Genomic DNA, 5,690 nt, shown 5'->3' on the forward strand with positions numbered 1-5,690 from the left:
GCTTTATTTGAAAAAGTGGTCAACATGAGAGTTGTTCGTATCGTCGAGGCGCACAAGTTTGATGTTTGGGCCATCTTGATCGGAGGTCATATGGAGGCTCGGCGGCCTGCACAAGGAGGAAGACAGAAGTTGGGCCAGATTCAGACTGAATCCGAGTTGGAATAGAACTAGGACTCTAGGACGCGAATTGATGTAATTTTTCTTGTAAGGAAAGCCTAGATGAATCCTTTACTTGTAAGGGAAGTCCAGCCGCCTCTTATATATGTTGGGGGTGAAGGCCGATTGAACAACACACAATCGAACAAATCAATATACTACTTTTTCCTGTCTACTTTTTATCTCTCCACCGTTTTTCTCTCTCGTTCTTCGCTGTTCTTCGTGTTTGAGAGCTGCGAATCCCGAGGCTCTAGGGGCGAGCGAATCGACCTAGGGCAGCCCATAGCCGCCGCAATCCCTGACGGGGTCCCTCCCGGGTGCGCGGGGTTTCGGGTCTGCAAAAGCACCCGCCGACTGTCTTGTGTATCGCGCTGTTGGTCGGGTCTCCTTCGACGTGAGCTGCGGTGCATCACCCCCGGCGTCGAGGGTACACGTGACGTGTTCGTGTGTCAACAGAATCTACCTTTGCTTATCTGCATTTTCTTTGGCGACAATCATGTTTAGTTTAGTTTTACTTTCTTGCATTCATCTCCCGAATCGTGTTACCTAGCTTTAGCCAAGCATTGTTGTTATCGCCTAGTCCCTGTGGAGAACACGACATCCGTAGTTTGGGGCGTAAAAACCCACTATATTACAACTGATCACAAAGACAACTTTAGAGCAGCCGGACTGTGTTCCACGGCATTGTTCCTGGCCTTTCCTGCTCGCCAATCAGCAAAATCCTGATAGACGTCCTCTTTGGGGACAAAGATCATTTCCGCCGAGAGCCAGTTTGGTTTGAAGTGGTGGACCTCAAAAGCCCGTACCATGCATTGCTTGGCCGACCTGCTTTGCCCAAGTTCATGGCGGTCTCCCACTACGCCTGCCTCAAGATGAAGATGCCGAGTTCCAAGGGGATTCTAACCGTAGCAGGCGACTTCAAAAAGTCGTTCGCTTGCACGGCCAAAAGCAGTCGGCTGGCCGAGTCCTTGGTGATCGCAGCTGAGAAGTGGCTTCTTGATCGGGTCATGGCGATGGCTGGCAAGCAGCCCGAGATGTCGTCCGACCCCAAGGAGTCGGAAGCAGATGGATCATTCAAGCCGGCCAGAGAAACGAAAAGATACCCTTGGACCCGGAGCACCCAGAGAGGTACGCTGTCATGGGTACAAACCTTGACAGCAAATAGGAAGGCAAGCTCGTCGATTTCCTCCGTGAGAATCGAGGCATCTTCGCATGGTCCCCTAAAGACATGCCAGGTGTACCGACGGAATTCGCCGAGCACAAGTTACATGTCCAGTCTAATGTGAATCCCATCAGGCAGCCCTTGCGCCGCCTGTCAGAAGAGAAGAGAAGTGTTATTGGAGAAGAGATAGCCCGGCTCTTGGCAGCCGGCTTCATTATGGAAGTGTTTTTCCCAGAGTGGCTAGCAAACCCAGTCCTGGTGCTGAAGAAGAACAAGAAGTGGCGGATGTGTATCGACTACACAAGCCTCAACAAAGCTTTCCCCAAGGACCCATTCGCCCTGCCGAGGATTGATCAGGTGATAGACTCCACAGCCGGATGCGAACTGTTGAGTTTCTTAGATGCATATTCTGGATATCACCAGATCAAGTTGAACCCGGCTGACAGGCTAAAGACCGCCTTCATCACGCTGTTTGGAGCCTTCTACTACCTAACCATGACGTTCGGCTTGAGGAATGCCGGTGCCGGCTTTCAGCGTTGCATGCAGAAATGCCTCCTCAAGCAACTCGGCAGAAACGCCCACGTCTATGTGGACGATGTGGTGGTGAAGACGGAGAAGCGCGGAACATTACTGGAAGACCTCAAGGAAACCTTTGAGAACCTGCGCCGATTCCAGATCAAACTCAACCCTGAGAAATGCGTCTTCGGAGTACCAGCCGGACAACTCCTTGGCTTCCTGGTCTCTGAACGCGGCATAAAGTGCAACCCTGTAAAGATCAAGGCCATCGAGAGGATGGAGGTACCCCGCCGACTGTTAGATGTGTAAAAATTCACCGGCTTCTTGGCGTCCATCAGCCGTTTCATCAGACGGCTGGGCGAGAAGGCTCTCCCTTTATACTAGCTCATGAAGAAGATGACCTTTTTTGAGTGGAACCCCAAGCCGGACGAAGCTTTTCTCCAGTTGAAGAAAATGGTGACTACTCCCCCTGTACTGGCGGCTCCGACGCCTAAAGAGCCCATGCTCCTATACATTGCCGCCACCAGTCGGGTAGTCAGCATAGTTATTGTAGTTGAGCGCAAGGAGGAAGGCAAGGCACTACCTGTCCAAAGACCGGTATATTACCTAAGCGAAGTACTGTTGGCCTCCAAGCAGAACTACCCCCACTACCAGAAGATGTGCTACGGCGTGCACTTTGCCGCCAAGAAATTGAAGCCTTACTTCCAGGAGCATCCAATCACTATGGTCTGCACAACCCCACTTGCTGAGATCATCGGAAGCCGAGATGCTTCTAGCCGAGTGGCCAAATGGGCCATCGATCTGGCTCCCTACACCATCTACTGGCCGACTTCCTCGTCGACTGGGTCGAGACCCAGTACCTGCCGCCAGCGCCCGACTCCACCCATTGGCGGATGCACTTCGACGGCTCCAAGATGCGCACTGGCTTGGGAGCCGGCGTCGTCCTCACTTCCCCCAAGGGCGACAAGCTGAGGTATACGTTGCAGATCCACTTCGCTACCTCCAACAACGTCGCTGAGTACGAGGCGCTCATTCACGAGCTCCGGCTTGCCAAAGAACTTGGCATTCGCCGGATCCTGTATTATGGCGACTCCGACTTAGTGGTCCAGCAGTCATCTGGCGATTGGGACGCCAAGGATGCAAACATGGCGAGCTACCGCTTCCTTGTGCAGCAACTCAGCGGATACTTCGAGGGGTGCGAGTTCCTCCACGTGCCAAGGAATGAAAACGACCAAGTAGACGCCTTGGCACGAATCGGCTCTACCCGCCAGGCAATACCATCCGGCGTCGCCCTTTGGCGCCTCCTCAAGCCGTCTGTCAAGCCTTCACCAGAATCAGACTCCATCTTTGTGCCGGATCCACCCGAAGAAGTCGGATCCGACTCCAAGAGTGTTCAAGTCGAAGCCGGCCCGTGGACTTCAGAACCCGACCTAGGGACTGCGGCGACCAGTCCGATGACTCCAGAACTCGGCCCGGGGACTGCTCCAGTCGGCCCGGGGACTTCGCCAATCCAGCAAGCGGCTGCGGACTCCAACCCGCCGCCTCCCAGCCCAGCCGCCCTCGTCCAAGTCGCAGTACTGGTAGTCGAAGAAATAGCAGCACCCTCATGGGCACAACCCATCCTCAAGTTCCTGGTGAACAAAGAACTGCCAATTGATGAAACCTTGGCTCAGCAAGTACAACGCCGAGTGGCAGCCTACACCATAGTCAACAGAGAGTTGGTCAGGCGCAGCGTCACTGGCGTCTACCAGCATTGAGTCGAGCCAGAGCAAGGCCAAGCAATTCTCAGAGACATCCATGAAGGCGAGTGCGGCCACCATGCGGCTTCAATAGCACTCGTCGCCAAAGCCTTCCGGCACGGTTTCTTCTGGCCAACTGCCCTAGAACAGGCCAAAGAATTAGTCCAAAAGTGCAAAGGGTGCCAGATGTTCCGCTCCAAGCCACATCAGCCGGCTTCCGCACTCAAGACTATCCCCATCGCCTTGCCCTTTGCGGTCTAGGGCCTGGACATGGTGGGACCATTCAAAACAGCACGAGGCGGCCTAACTCACTTACTTATCGTGGTGGACAAGTTCACCAAGTGGATAGAAGTAAAGCCCATCAACAAGTTGAATGGTCCGACTGCAGTGACTTTCATCGCCGAGATCACGACTCGGTACGGCATACCGCATAGCATCATCACCGACAATGGCACAAATTTCGCCAAAGGTGCCTTGGCCCCTTTTTGCGCGACTCAGGGCATCCGACTGGACTTAGCATCCGTTGCCCATCCACAGTCAAACGGCCAGGTAGAGTGAGCAAACGGCCTCATCCTGTCTGGCGTCAAGCATCGAATGGTCGAACCATTGGAGTGTTCGGCCGGCTGTTGGCTTGACGAGTTGCCAGCCGTCCTCTAGAGTCTGCGCACGACTCCAAACAAGTCAACCGGCTTCACACCCTTCTTCCTCGTCTACGGTGCTGAAGCCGTCATCCCGACGGACATAGAGTTCGACTCTCCGCGAGTCACCATGTACACCGAGGAAGAAGCAGAAGAAGCACGTCAAGACGGTGTCGATCTGCTGGAAGAGGGCCGGCTGTTGGCACTCAGCCGGTCCAGCATCTACCAGCAGAGCCTGCACCGATACTACAACAGGAAGGTCAAGCCGAGATCTTTCCAAGAGGGCGACCTTGTGCTCCGGCTGATCTAGCGAACAGCCGACCAGCACAAGCTGTCGGCGCCTTGGGAAGGCCCCTTCATTATCAGCAAGGTGCTGGGAAACGACTCCTACTACCTGATCGACGCTCAGAAGCCCCGAGCACGCAAGAGGGACGACTCCGGCAAAGAGACAGAACGCCCGTGGAATGCAAACCTTCTCCGAAGATTTTACAGTTGATGCAGTATGTATCGCACTACCCTTTGTATTAAAGTACCAAGACTTCGGGCCCCCCGAGACGAGCTCGGGGACTGCCCTCTTTTGTTATCTGTATGATAAGAATTATGCCTTTGAGAATATTACTCTTTGTTATGCCGCTTGGCACCGGGCTCGACTAGTCGTCCCGGGGACTCACCGCCTTGCGCTATGAAATGCTTCCTGCACTCGGACAAGTAGTGCATGGTGCCTAAGCCGTCTCCTGTCAGAAGCCGCAACTCGCAGAGCGACTGATTGGTGGACAATAGTAAGGAAGAATGGGCGTCCGCACGAAAAATGGCTAAGGACTCAAAGCATAAACATAGCTTATGCCGGCTTCCTGCCTCTCTTAGCGAAACCGACTCTTTAGTAGTCGGCCTGCCGCTTTCTATCCAACTTGTTAAAAAGACTCTAAAAATGGCCAAGTACTTGCCTCCCCAAAGTAGCCAAACACTTGATCCAGTGGCAGCCGCAGAACAGTTGTCCGACTGACAAGGCGGCAACTAAGAGAAGGCGGCAAAGGAAAAAGCCAAAAGAGCAATGAGCAAGGAAAGATAGAACTCGGATAAATATTTACATAGCATAGGCCTTTGGCCGAATCTTCAAACAGAAGTTCAAAATACACCCCGCGGGTGGAATTGTTCAAATTAACAAGTTCTTCAAAGACTACTAAAGCAGATAAAATGAAGGCAGGACGGCAGCCAAGGAGGTGGCAGGCGGGTTCGGAGGGTTGGAGGTGACGGCGGTGTCAGGCGTCGGGGCGGTCGGCCGGACAGTCTCGGCTTGATCGTCTCCGGTGGCGGCCGGCTCTGTCGGGCGTGGCTCGTTGCTGGAGGCACGGTCGAGCTATGGCTGGTCGCCCGCTCAACCTTCTAGCGCCTCCATCTCGCCTCCGTCCTCCGCCTCGCCTTCCTCCTCAGCGCTGGAACCGATCACCTCCGCCGAGTCCTTGTCGTAGTTCGGGTTAA

Source organism: Triticum aestivum, chromosome 3B, assembly GCF_018294505.1.
Source record: "Triticum aestivum cultivar Chinese Spring chromosome 3B, IWGSC CS RefSeq v2.1, whole genome shotgun sequence".
NCBI classification, from domain to species: Eukaryota; Viridiplantae; Streptophyta; class Magnoliopsida; order Poales; family Poaceae; genus Triticum; species Triticum aestivum.